The following is a 14,077-nucleotide window of genomic DNA, read 5'->3' on the forward strand; positions in this document are numbered from 1 at the left end:
ATTTGAAATTACCTTGGACTTGTTTTAAACTATCATTTGCTTCAAACCTGGAAGCTTCTACATTCATAATAGATTTATAAAATTCATTTAAACATGTTTTAAACTCCATTTTTGTCAATGAATTTTTGTCAAATGAAATTTTTTATTTCAAAAAAATCAAATTTATAGTATTTTTAAAAAAAAACAATAGAAAAAACACCATTCAATATTTTTTTTTATCAATTTATTTTTGGTAATTTATTACTGACATAAAATATTTCTTTATTTACATGTGATAATGTGTATAAATTATTTAAAATATCACAATCCATTATTAAACCACCAAAAAATGTAGAAGATTTCGTGTGTCCGGTATCTTTGTTGCCACTTACAATTTCCACAATGCCATTTTTGTATTCGTAAGTCAAAATATATTCACCATATGCACTCGTATGGGTTCTTAAATTTTTAAGCTCATCGTTCTTGTGTTTTTTCATGTCTTCTAGTAACCACAAATATTCCTTATAAATTTCTTGAATATGTTCTTGAAATTTTACCAGAAAGCATTTTGGACAATATTTTTTAATATGTGTCTTTCTTTTTGCATGTTTACACACTCGTGTTGAATTCATTTTTTGTAAATAAACGTTTTTGGAGAGTTGAGCTTTTTTATACTTGTTTTTTAATCCGATTAAAATATAGTTTAAACACACCACCAAGTACGGGTATATTTCCTAATAGGCTACCAAGGATACTTTTACCACGTTTTCTAAGTATACGTTTTCGCCCTTTAACAATTAAAGAATGATGAGATCTAGGATGAGGTCTCAATTTTTGGTGAACAAAAATATATCTTTTAGCAGACCTATGACCTCTATGCCTTCTATGTCTCATTTTTTAAAAAATATTTCTTTGTTTATCGCGATCCCCTTTTGTTAAAACAAAACGATATATCGGTTTTCCTACTCGATCCATTTCGCGATTTAGTTTATTATTTATATGCTTGCTTTTTGTTTTTCGATAACACATCAGTGCTTTTCTACAATATTGACGCTTTATTTTTTTCAAATTTTTCTTAGCTCTTCTACGTCTTAGAGCTCTTAGTTCTGTATTATTCGAATCGGTTAACTCATTTTCATCAAATGACGTCCTATCAAAAAATTCAAAAAAAGCATTCCTATGAAAAGGCCGTTTTCCATCTACTGTATATTTGGGTAATTTAGATGCATATTTGGGTTTTAAATTACTTTTATATGTAGGTTTTGAAAAAAATTCCGTCTCTCAATCATACGCGAAAAATCAACATCATCTGCAGCCATTTTTTTTGGACTTGCATTTTTTTTGACTTTAACTTTTTGACTATAACTTTTTGACTTTAACTTTTTTTTTGTCTTTAACTTTTTTTGACTTTAACTTTTTTTAACTTTAACTTTTTTTAACTTTAACTTTTTTTATTGACTTGTATTTTTATTTGACTTTAACTTTTTTTTTAAATCTTTTTTTTTTACAAGATAAAATCATGGTGTCACCCTAACACAACCTTACTTATTCCATTTTTACTTTATCTTAGTAGGCCTACTTACTTATGTTTTTCTTATAGTGTTTATTTTTTATACGGTCGTATTTTTTCTTACTTAATTACTTGACCTTACTTAGTCCTTACTTAACTAACTTAGTCCTGCCTGATTTCCTTAACCTGCTTACTCACACACTCGTACACTCACTCGTTCTCTCATCACTAATTCTTGCGAATTAGTGTTTTCACTCGACATACTCACTAATTCTTTCGAGTTAGTGTTTTAACATTGGACTTTCTATATTTTCTAGACGCACTCACTAATTCTTTCGAGTTAGTGTTTTAACATTGAACTTTCTTTACTTTCTAGACCCACTCACTAATTCTTGCGAGTTAGTGTTTTAACATTGAACTTTCTAAACTTTCTAGACGCACAAACTAATTCTTGCGAGTTAGTGTTTTAACATTGAACTTTCTAAACTTTCTAAACTTTCTACTACCTTCAACGAGAGTTGAACCCACGACGGTCTAATGACATGGGGATTGAAACATAGTGCTGCGAGCGAATGCACTATGCTACGTCGACGTGTTAGTTCATGGAGTTTTTAATTTATTTAATATATCATTTTAACACTTATCGCAAAGTTTTTTCTTCGTAGAGTTTTTTAAAAAGTTGTTTACTCCTTAATTTAATGTTCATAAAAAAGGTATTAACTTGTTCATAAAAAAGGTATTAATTCTTTTTACTCCTTAATTTAATCTTTTTACTCCTTAATTTAAAAGGTATTAACTTGTTCATAAAAAAGGTATTAACTCTGTTTACTCCTTAATTTAATGTTCATAAAAAAGGTATTAACTTGTTCCTAAAAAAGGTATTAACTCTTTCTAAATTTAACTAGCATGACACAGCATTTTCTTTTTATCACATAAAGTTACATCAGCTTGTCTTTTATTTCACATTAATCTGTGGAGATTAAATTTTATACATAAAAAGCGTGTTTTTTTGGTTAACAAAATCAATTGCCAAAAACACGCTTCACAAAACGATCTGTTAAAAAGACAAAATTTCAAAAGATCAAGAATTGGAATTTTTTAAACACGATATTCTAGAGAATAAAATACCAGAAATTATTACAATCGAAGGTTATGAGGATTGTTGTGAAGTATAGAACGAAGAGAAGGATGGAGAAATACATTTTAAAATAAAACATAGAGAAAATACACAAGAAATTCATTTATGTACAGAAAAAATAAGTTTATTTAAAACCATATTTTTTATAAAAAACCTATGTTATTTTTTTTAAAGTTTTTTAATCTTTTTTTAATAAACCTTATAGAAAAAACCCACAGAAATAAATATTAACATAAACATCGCACAAGAAATACAATTGAACATCAAAAAAAGTTTGTTTTTTTATTTCTTTTTACACTATTTTTAAATTTTTTTAATCTTTTTTCTATAAGGTTTATATATATATTTTTAGAAAAAACAAAGCAAGTCGTATAAAGGGCGCAATGCAAAAAGAAAAATGGAATATATATTAAAAAGAAATTCGTTTAATTTGTAAATTTTTTTTATAAATATATTATTTATTTATTCTTATGTTTACTTCTTTTATCATCGACATAGGATTCTGCAGTATGAATTTAACGCTTTATTTTTTTACCCACTCTTCCAAGTTTGCGATTTGTTTTATTATCTTTATATCTGTTTTTTGTTCTTCGTAAACAAAATAATATTCTTTTACAATTGCTCGGTAAATACTGACTTTTAGTCTGTGTCGATGTTAAACTCTGTTTTGTACTTGTTTGTGTTTGAACTGCTTTTTTTATTCTAGGAACTGTTGTTTTTGTACGCGCCATATTGACAGTGTTTAATGATCTAGGAGTATACCTTACTTTAGGCACTTTATAAAAAAATGATATTTTTTATTTATAACTATTTTATTTATTACAAAAAAATAATATAGTATTTATTTCTAAATGAACCTATTTATTTTTTTAGTTGTAACAATGAGATATATTTCAATTAATAAAATACAATATGAAGTATTCAATGACAGCCTGAGTGATCAAATGTACATTATTCAAGATGGTAAAAAAAGAATGATAAATCAAGTCTTTGCTTACAATCTGAAAAGAGGTATTTGATTTATGGTTTACATATAAAATAAAAAAATTATTTTTTTATAATACTATTTTTTTTTCTTATAGACGAAGAAATACTAAGATTACAAAATTTCCGCAATTTTGTTCGAAACTACGTTTTAGAAAACAGAGCAAGACCTTCCCACTCCCGTCGTAAGTTTAACTTTACTAGTTTTTATTAATAAAAAATATTTTTTTTTTAAATATTCTCTCTCACTTTTTTTTTAGAAAGTCCGTATCCAGTATCCGAAAATAGAGAAATAGGACCTTCCCACTGGGACTACTCCCCTCGTAAGTTTAACTTTATTACTTCCATTAATAAAATAATATAAATATTTGTTTTAAATATTCCCTTTCACTTTTTTTTTAGAAAGTCCGGATCAAGAAAATTTATAACTTTTTATATTATTTGTAACTATTTTTGTAATTTTGTAACTAATTTTGTAATTTTTATATTATTTGTAACTATTTTGTAATTATTTTCATTCTTATTTAAATAATACTCAATATGATCAATTTTATATTTTATTAAAAGATTATGTAAAATGGGCTACAGATCAATATCATTTTATCACATCTCATCAATTTGTACATATTAAAGATGTTATTTTATATTTATAGCTAGAATAATAAAATGAAAACAAGTGGTTATGGGAAAAATAAAAAAACACCTAAAAAAATCAGACAACAAATGAAAGGTATATTTATTTCTTTTTTTATTTTTAATATATAAACAAAATATTTTTGTTATTTATTTTTCTTTTTTTTTATAGCAATGTATCCCTATTTTTTCAAAATGAAAAAAGAATCTTTGAAACATTCAGGCTTATTAAACGAGCGATATTTCTGTGTTAAGAAATGTGGACTTTGTCAAGTCTGCTACCTCCAAAAATAGTATTTTGTATTATTTTTATTCAGAAATATATATTTTTTTATTACACTTTGTCTTTTTTTTATTCCTAATTTTTTTATTGCTTTTTTTATTCCTATTTTTTATACAACTTTATACTAACATTCTTTTTTTCTTTTAGATATAAAAAAATGAATAATAATAATAATGACAACTGGGAGTTGGAACTCGACGCTCCATCTTTCGAAATACAAATAAAGAGTACCAAATTAAAAAGACCTCTCCGAGGAAATAATTATGAAAAATGCTTAAATCTGGAGACAAAAAATATAAAAAATACAAACAATAATATAAATATAAAAAAACCCATGTCAATAAATGAATATACAAAAATAAATTTTGCTATTCATAAATTATAATCTTTTTTCATATATTTTTTATTGTAATTTTTTTAGCTAACTAATACAATTTGTGGAAATTGCAATTGTCTCGTTAAAAACACAATCCATTTAACAGCTGAAAAAGCACTTTTTGTCTGGGAAATCGCGGAACAATATAACAAAACATTCCTTGAAGAACTTAACATTTATAATCACTATATCACCATTGGGAAACAGTTTCACTAAAACATGACGTTTGAAAATTTCGTGAAAAAGAACTATCCCATTTTTAGAGAAGAAAAAAAATCTATATTGTAACCCTATTTTTAATTGTAACAGTTTTTTTATATGAAAAATTTTTTTTACACCTGATCCTCTATGATATCTGCGCATGCGCATTACCTTTTGTTCTTTGATCCTTTTTTTTCTTCGGACCTATTTTTCTCTTTTTTCAGCAATGTACCCTTGTTTTTTCAAAATGAAGAAACAAGCGTTGATGCAGTGGCGCTTAATAAATGAAAGCTACTTTTGCAGAAAAAAATGTGGCAAATGCCAAGCATGTGAATTATTAAAAAGAAATTAATTTTTTATATGAAATATATTTTTTTATCACATTTTCGTCTTTTTTATTCCTTATTTTTTATTGCTTTTTTTATTCCTATTTTTTATACAACTTTATACTAACATTCTTTTTTTTTTTTTTAGATATAAAAAAAATGAATAATAATGATAATTGGGATTGCGAACTCGATGCTCCACCATTCGAATTGAAACCGGCTCAATTAAAACTAAAAAGACCGCTACGTGGCCTGAACTTTGAAAAATGTTTACAGGACGAATTAGAGAATATAAACATTAAAGAAAAATATCAATAAATGAATATATAAAAATAAATTTTGCTTTTCAGAATTTATAGTCTTTTTTCATATATTTTTTATGGTCTTTTTTTATTGTCACTACTTTTTTAATTGTAACAGTTTTTTATATAAATAAATTTTTTTACACCTAATCCTTTATTAAATCTGCGCATGCGCATGACGGGTCGTTTTTCTCGCTCACGCATCATTAAACAAATTAAAATTCCTCTATTATATTTGCGCGCGCATTACATTAAACAAATTAAAATTTGAATAAATTTTTTTTACACCTGATCCTTTATTATATCTGCGCTTGCGCATGACGCAATTCTTTTTTTGCTCGGGCGGGACCTTTTTTTTGCTCACGTTTTTCCGTTTTCTCGGTCGTTTTTCTCGGTTATCTCGGTTTTCTCGGTTTCTGTTTTTTTCGCACGGACCGGTTGGCGTCTGAAATTGCCACACTTTTCCAACATACTATATCATCAGATATCCAGTCAGATATATAATATTTTAAATAATTTAAGATTTTTTCTTAGAGCTACGTTTAAAATTAATTTTTGTTATTTTGGGCTATCGATTAAAAAGTACTGGAATTCGTCACTTTTTTTGGCATTCCTGGAAACCTTCATTATTTCCAAGAAAAGTCTTGAAAATAATGATACAAATGTCCTGCAATTTTAATTTTTTTTTATCTTGGGAACCCTGATGATATAAATGATAGATATAAGAATCCCAGTGAACCCTTGTTAATGGATTATACTCCGATAACTTGGGTTATGTATAGGGATTACGGCTGATATTTTGCTTCAGCTTTAAGCTGATTGGGTCAATTTAATCAGCTAGAGGGCTGATAGTATTACCATATACATAAAACAACACGTTTTAGCAAATTCGATTTGAAAATTTTTGCAAGTAAGTTTAAGTTATTTTAGATTTTCATCACTTGTAAGGGTTTTTAGAGATTTACTTAAAAAATATATAATATTTTCATAATTGTAAAGATTGCTACCAAAAAATTATCTTATAAAGTTGTGTAAAGCGCACAATCATTAACGATTGCAAAACTATAACTCCCTTTTACATATAGAGCTAACTTAATAAATAGCATTGATTAGGTTGGCTCTCCGTTTCCGACTTCACCAATAACGTTTATATGCTTTGAGCGGGATCGAACTCGCAACCTTTGTATTAGGAGTCCAATGCTCTAACCTCTGTGCCACGGTAAACATGTAATTAAACATGGATTAATGAGTATATATATATATGTATATTAGGGTGGCCCTTATTTTTGAAGTTTTAAAATATCATTGCCTGACCCCTCAGATGAGTTCCAATATATAAAAAAATAATTCCGGCCAAATATGAGCAGGATTGAACAATATTTAGAGGTGGCTCAACTAAGCTTTAGTTTTGAGAGAATACCAAAATCGGCGAAAAAAAATTTCAGGTTCTTTTCAATAAATGATTTTGAATATTAAATGAATAAATATATTTCAATCAATAATTTGAACTAGATATCATGTTTCAATAATGTACTAATCTAAAAAATAATTAAATATAAAATTATGATAAATATAAAGGTAATAACGCATAAAAAAATGTTCTTCAATATATCTAAATAAATAATTTATAATTTTCCTCAGTAATTTTATTAATTCATAATTTTCTTCAGTCATTTTTTTCAGTAAACAAAACTAAACATGTAATATAATTTAATATTAGCACCTATTGGGCATCTTATATAATATTTAAATAAATCTTGTGCTAGTTCTTTGTAGCCATCTTGTATTATAAATTTCTTCTTCTACTGTTGTTTGTTAATTAATCAAAATAAAATTTCTATTTAATAGTTATCAATAATCACAGATATTAGCAATCAGCAAAGGTTAGTATGTCAATTTAATTATAAAATATATTATGTTATATATATAATTATATGAGGGAGTCTGTATGACTGTAGATTTCGTTTTGTATTATTGCATGGCATGTCAATGGCATGTGTAATTTTGTAATTTGTTTATGCCAAAAATTGCATAGTTTAATATTATGTTATAATATTATCATCATTAGTATAAATCTGTTTGGCATTTTCAGATGGCATTGCGTTCACAAATTTATCTTGTTAGCCCTGCTGAAAGAATTGAAGTTAGTAAATTGCCATCGGGGAAGCAGATTCTTGGTCACTTTCTACATCTCCACAATGAAAAAGGATATTTTGAAAGAGGATATTCGAAAGGCTGCAACCCACGCTATTGAGAAAGTTGAAGATTTCTGGTTTCGAGCTAAAATTCCAACTAGGCATCATCAAGATTCCATCAAAAAGCTTGAGCAATTAATCTTCGAGTGGAAAAGTCTAAAGAAAAACAAGAGCCGCAAGACCGAGACTCAACAAACAAATGAAACCGCATTTTCAGCCGCAATAGAAGAACTGTTCGACATTGCACATGCTGACGCCATGGAGCTAATTGAGAATCAAGAAGATAAGGTCTTTCTGGAATCTCAAAGAAAAAAGGGACGACCTGGCTGCATAGGCGGAATCGATAAGGTTCTGCTTCAACAACAAAAAAAGCAGAATGAGAGAAAGCAGATATTGCAAAAGAGAGTACATCGATCTCAACTTGATAAAAACACCTTGCTAGATAAAGCTGTGTTGGAGAGCAGCAGCGCTGATTCAGAAGAAAGTCAGTCTGAACCTGAAGATGAGGATCCAGTTCTAAGCACAACTACTGTTACTCCTTCTTCTTCATCACGAAAGCGAGGACGCCAAAGTGTTGTTTCACCACAGCTGGCATCTATGCTTGATAGAAATAAAATGAGCGACAGGGCTGCTATGATGGTCATCGTTGAGGCTTCGAGGGCTCTTGGACAAGACGCTGAATCACTCGCTTTGAATAGATCAACCATCCAACGACTCCGTCGGAAACACCGACAGCAAATTGCCTCCGGAATCATTCAACATTTCAAGCCAAATACTGCTCTTACAGTACTCTGGGATGGCAAGCTGATGCAAGATCTGACTGGAACAGATAAGGTGGATAGGTTGCCCATTCTTGTCACAACAATGGGGAAGACAAAGCTTTTGGATATTCCAAAGATTCCTGCAGGTAATACATAATGGTATAATATATAATGGTATAATATATATGCCTACTTTTATTTTAGTTAAATGTTTTTATAAATTTCGAAATCATTTATTATTATGAAATATGAATGTGAAATCATGTCAGACAAACTTTAATAAAGACTACTATAAATTACTTTTTAGGCACTGGACAAGACGAGGCCAAAGCAGTCTATGATGCTATCCGAAAATGGGAGCTGGAAAACTTTGTCCATGGTATGTGTTTCGACACAACCTCTTCCAACACCGGTCGGCTGTCTGGCGCTTGCGTTCTTCTCGAACAGCTACTAGGGCGGCCTCTACTGCACTTTGGTTGTCGACATCATATCATGGAACTGGTATTGGCTGCTGCTTTTTGTGTTTGTATGGGACCCAGTAAAGCTCCGGAAATACTCGTTTTCAAACGATTTCAAGTACAGTGGTCATCCTTTGACCAGGAAAGTTATGAAGATGCCTTTTCGGATGATGTTGCCTCAGCTGAACTCTCCGAAGTCAAACATGTAATCATTGTTTTCTGTGAACAGCAGCTGCAAGATCATCAGCCACGAGATGAATATCGCGAGCTGCTCAAACTGATGCTCATCTTTTTAGGAAGAAAGCCTACAGATTGGAAGAATTTTCGAGCGCCTTGGTCAATGCATCAAGCTCGATGGATGGCGAAAGCCATTTACAGTATAAAGGTTTGGCTGTTTCGATCACAGTTTAAGCTGACCTTGCGAGAGTCTCGTGGCCTCCTACGTGTGAACATATTTCTTGCAAAGGTTTATATCACGTTCTGGTTTTTGGCGCCTCTGGCTTACAAAGCCGCTAGGAATGATCTACAACTTATTCAACAACTCCAGGCTTACCCTGATCAAGATATTGGTGCCGCAACATCACGCAAGCTTGCGGGCCATCTTTGGTACCTGTCAGAAGATTTGATCCTTTTCAGCCTCTTCGATCCAGAAGTGGATTTCACTACGAAGCGCGAAATTGTTAAAAGATCATTAGAACAGGAAGGAGAAGAAGTACCTTTGAAACGTGTCGTGGTGGACTTGGCGACAGTACAACAAAAGACGCTTCCTGATTTTGTCTCAAAAAGAAGCAGAAACCTGTTTTCTATTCTGGGCATGCCAGATGGATTCCTGGCCGAAGATCCTGAATCATGGAACAGGAGAGATGACTTCAAGGTTGCAGAGGCAATCGTGAAATCCCAGGCAGTAACAAACGACCATGCAGAATGAGGAGTTGCCTTGATCCAAGATGCAACAAAGTCTGGCCGATTTAAGAGCGAAGAACAGCTGCAATATGCTCTGCAGGTTATCGAACAGAACCGGACAAACTTTCCGAATGTGAAAAAATCCACCTTACTTCACAATTAACTTGTTCAACTAAGTGAAGATGTGTAACTTTGTGTATTCTATTGTTTCTGTGTTTGTCTCTGTAATTAAGAACTGTTTTTAGTAGTTAGAATTAATTTTCTGTATGAAACTGATGGCAAAATGTGCTGAATTCTGTCACAGACATCAAAAATTCGTATATGAGAAAACTTTGACGGCGTTGAGCCACCTCTAAATATTAATATTTTTTTATGAAACTTTACACATAATTTTTTTGTATGAAATGGAACCATTTAAAATGGTCAGACTTAACATTGCTCTTATTTAATTTTTTATCATCATATAAGGGCCACCCTAATGTATATATATGTATACATATATATATATATATGTATATATATATATATATATATATATATATATATATATATATATATATATATATATATATATATATATATATATATATATATATGTATATAAAAATATATAAAATATTATATTTTTAGTCTGTCTAACATTTGATATAACATAAAATGCAATACATAATATACAAAATATAATACATAATAATATATAAAATATAATACATAGAATACAGACAACATAACAAGCATGAACATATAACAAACAAATACATATAAGTTATATGTATTTGTTTGTTACGTTTATACGTTTGTTATATTATAATAAACGTAAAATATAAAAAACACACATAACTGTGTTTATATATATATATATATATATATATTTATATATATATATATATTTATGTATATATATGTATACAAATATATATATATATATATATATATATATATATATATGTATGTATATATATGTATATATATCTATACATATATATATATATATATATATATATATATATATATATATATATATATATATGTATATATATATATATATATATATATATATATATATATATATGTATGTATGTGTATATATATATATATATATATATATATATATATATATATATATATATATATATATATATATATATGTATATATAATTATATAAAATATTATATTTTTAGTCTGCCTAACATTTGGTGTCAGTCAAATTATTGGCTTGAAATGGCTTGGATGCTCAGTTCAAGAAGTAACTGTTAAAGCCTTGATAAATGAACAATCATTAGAATTTGTAGTTGATATACAAGAAGTTGATCGCATTAACAAACAACCTCTGTCTCAATCTTCCTGTTCTTATACTAATCCTGAACCATTATGCTCCACATCGTTCAGCTTTCCTACCGACTTGCAAAGCAATGAAATTTTTTGCTGACGACATTATTAGCAAGCAAAGACACTTAAATGATAGATTTACAGTTGTTTTGTCACACAATGGTATTACATCATCTCAAATCAATACAACTCCACTTGATATCACCAATCAAACTGCACAATGTTCAAGATCTCCAAATATATCTTCAAATAGCAATATAAATATATCTCCAAATAGCAATCATTTGACAAAGAATTTAAACCCAAAACGAAAAGTATTTTCATAAAAATGTAACTGCTGTACTTGTATATCTTCTAGGTATTGTTTGATGAAGAACCACTTACGCATTCATAGAAACAAAGGTTCAATTATTTGTGATATTTGTTTTTCAAAGTTTAAAACGCTCTACGGATTTCAAAAGCATATTGAGCAATGTTCCGCACTTGTGGAGGATAATTTTGATGTTGATTTAATTGAAGAAGCAGAAAAATATCAAATAACTGATGATTATTTAGGAGCTTTAGCTTTGCATCTTCAAGGTAAACACAAGTGTGCTCAAAATATTTTAGATTCAATTTTTCTGCATTTAAAAGAAATGCTGTCTGTGCCAGATATTGACGTGCGCAAGTAAAAATCTTGTTGTGAAATTTTTGCATCTCAAAAATGTTGTGAGAAATATTTTGTGAGTGCTATTGAAAGTAATTTTGTAACAATATTATCATTAAATACATGGCTCCAATCATTTGACTATCCAGCGGGCATTGAAAAACCTGGTAAAATTTTAAAAACATGTTAAATTAAAGGTAATTTTGGAAGTGGTCAAATACTTACTCTTACAAGAGTTTTACCATTTTTTTTATTGAAAAATATGTTGTCTCAAAATGAACATCTTAAATGCTTGCTAAAATTGATTCAAGTAGTTCAGCTATGCATGTCTCCGATCTTATCTTATCAGGCTTATCTTAACTAAAGTGCTTATATATTAATAATATTTATATATTGTGATTATTAAAAAAAATCTTTATCTTCATTATAATTGAAGTTTGAAAGAAAATGAGATGAAATGGAAAGTCTATTTTGATAGTTGTTTTTACCCAGTTATAAAATTGAAAATGATATAATAAAATTTGAGACTTAGAGCGTAGTAGGTGAAGACTTTATAATAATGGAAAGCCTAGAGTAACTTAACTGTCTTAAAACTACTTAGTGACCTATTTATCCCTTTAATGTTTCAAGTCTTTTTTTTTATGTGCTTGCTTTTTAATATTGATTAAGGGTTAGCCATAGTCTCTTCTATATTCATAATATTGAGCGTCATTTTTTAGTTTCAAGCAAAACAATATATATTGTTATGCAGTATAAACAACTGTTTTTGATACTTTCTGTGTCATGTTAACCATAATTTTAAGCATATATATTTTAAGTATAAAAATTGTTATTTTAAGTATAAAAATTGTTATTTTAAGTATAACAATTGTTATTTTGAGTTATTATTGACTAATCTTGTTATTTAACTTTTTCATTTAAAAATATATTTTTATTGCTTTTTAGAACTAATATATTATTAGGTGTCCAAAATTAAACTTCCTTAATCGATGTCGAACTTCTGCAGACTTATTTTTCTGTGCCAATTATAGAATTTCTCAATGGAGTTAGTAATGTTTTTGTATTGATAGAACTGAAGAATGCACTAACTCAATTTGCATCATTAAAGGTGAGAGCTAATGACAATTATGGTACAAGGAGTTTTTCTCGCGACTCAAGATTACTTTGAAAAATCTCTATCCTCAGTTTAAAGATGATTGGATATGTTTTTGTGATTTCCTACTTTTTTCTTTTTTAAAAACATGTTTTTGCTAAAAAGTTATTAAGAAAGTACTAATTTATATAAATACATTGCTAAAACAATAAGTAGGTAGTGAGGATAGACACATTTTGCTAGTAAAAATTCTTTATTATAAAATTATTAGAAAAAACAAGCACAATAAATTTAATTGCTTCTACTTTAGACCATCTTGAATAAGTTGACAGAAAACAAAGTCTCTACACTTGGTGGTGTAGGGTTTCTTTTTTTCTATTACATTTCCTATTTGTTTTTCTATACATTTTTATTTTTTCAATTCGATTTTTATTTTACAAACTAAACAAAAAATAGTTCAAACCAAGAGGTTGATTTGCAGAACACCAAGTGTTTAATATTAACTAAAACTACTTTCATTACACCTACTATTACACCCACTAATAATAGTTGTAACCGTATATACATCATTAAAACAGTATTATTTAATTATGTCGTGACTATGATTATTAAGTTTAATCGACAGTTTTGAAAATTTTTTTTAGGAGCCAATGTTTGTACATTTAAGTAACAATCTTCGTCAACAAAGATGGTCAAAGATGCATGAAAGTTCCCCAAAATTTTTTCAACTGGCTAGAGGACATAATACTTTAGCAATCAAGGAGACTGTAGCACGTGCTAAACTAGTTTTATCAACCAATGAAAATGAGGCAGAGATAAAGGCATACTTCCTTTTTTTTAGTTTAACATGTTTTATATAAATTTGTTTATTGTTTCGAAATGCTTTGAATATAAGTATATATTTTAATATATATTTTAATTATAATATATATTTTTGTGTTGATATGAAAGATTTTATT

The sequence above is a fragment of the Hydra vulgaris genome, chromosome 01 (assembly GCF_038396675.1).
Source record: "Hydra vulgaris chromosome 01, alternate assembly HydraT2T_AEP".
NCBI classification, from domain to species: Eukaryota; Metazoa; Cnidaria; class Hydrozoa; order Anthoathecata; family Hydridae; genus Hydra; species Hydra vulgaris.